This window comes from Psammomys obesus, unplaced genomic scaffold, assembly GCF_907164565.1.
Source record: "Psammomys obesus unplaced genomic scaffold, mPsaObe1.curated_primary_1811, whole genome shotgun sequence".
Classification (NCBI taxonomy): domain Eukaryota; kingdom Metazoa; phylum Chordata; class Mammalia; order Rodentia; family Muridae; genus Psammomys; species Psammomys obesus.
Window position 1 is genome coordinate 17,081,386 of NW_026596073.1, and position 1,232 is coordinate 17,082,617.

The 1,232-nt window shown below is 51.2% G+C and overlaps 1 non-coding gene across 1 annotated transcript; it reads right to left on the reverse strand.

Moving 5' to 3' along the window:
- Nucleotides 1–855: 855 nt before the first annotated feature.
- On the reverse strand, nucleotides 856–987 carry LOC129690567 (small nucleolar RNA SNORA17). The gene has a single exon (XR_008722320.1). It is a non-coding gene; the product is annotated as a small nucleolar RNA SNORA17 (small nucleolar RNA).
- Between the last annotated feature and the right edge of the window lie 245 nt (nucleotides 988–1,232).

Genomic DNA, 1,232 nt, shown 5'->3' on the forward strand with positions numbered 1-1,232 from the left:
TCTGGCTGCTGTAGGTAGCAAGGGGTGACAGAAGGCGAGATTGCTTCCTCACCCATGTTATCATCCAAGTGATGAAGCCATGTCTCCCATGCTCATGCCCTCAGGGCCAGCCCACGTGGGCCCCTGCCACCAGGGTCAGCTCTACTGTGCTGCCCAGGTAAGGGGCATGGCCTGCTCTTCCAAGTATTGCAGCTGGCTTGGGGTGGGTTTAGTTTGCCTGCTCTCATGACCCCAGGGTTAGCTCGCTCACAATGCCCAGATGAGGGGTGGGTACTGTTCTGCACAGCCCTCAGCCATTGACACATTCCTGGGCAGCAGCTTAGACCAGGCATGTGTGCCTGGCCTTCCGTGGTAACAGACTGCTGCTGCAGGACCATGGACCCAGATGTGGCCTTCGGTGGCAGCACAGGTCAGGATCCCACTATGGTCTCAGGTGGCATCACTAGCTACTCACATCATGCTGTTTTTCCATCCTCTTAAATCTCCAGTTCTGCCTCTGTTCATTGTGCCCACATCCTTCTGTTTCTCTTTCTCTTCTACTTCCCCACCACTTACTTGCTCCTCTTAGTGGTGCCTGGGCTCTCGGAGTGTCTGGGGTTGTTTTAGGAGTGCTATGTCCTTCTTGTACAATGTGGCCCCAAGCAGGGGTCATCTCAGGCATGACCTGCCTTGCCTCAGGACTGTGTGGTGCCTTTTTGGTGGTCTCCACCTTGCTTCTCACCCTGCCTGCCTAAGTGGCCTCTTGCAAGGGTTGTCTGTCTCAGGATCACTCCCACTAATCTCCAGCTTGCACCCTGTCCTGGGAGCCTGTCTGGGCCTGGTGGGCACCAGACTAATGGATCAAGTTTTCCAGGGAATGCTAGGCTACTAATCATCCAGATGTTTGCAGGTTAGAACACTGAGCAGAGACATGACCTCTCTCCTCCTTGCCACGCACTGACACACGTGTGGCACAGCAGCCACACCTGCAGTGCCTTTGGAGGCAGGGAAGACTTGACATTGGTGAAATTGAACATAACAAATAGCCCTGTGTATTGGATGATTATCTTGCTGTTAGAATATGAACGGAAATTGCTGCAAAAGGTAAATATAAATTGTCAGATATCAATGCTGAGTGAATAGCTGAGATATTTAAAGGCAAAAACGTGGTTGACATGTGTTTAGCTGAATGCAAACAGCAGATATTGATGATCCCTCTTTAAAGAGAAAGCAATAGAGCCTAAGAAAGATTA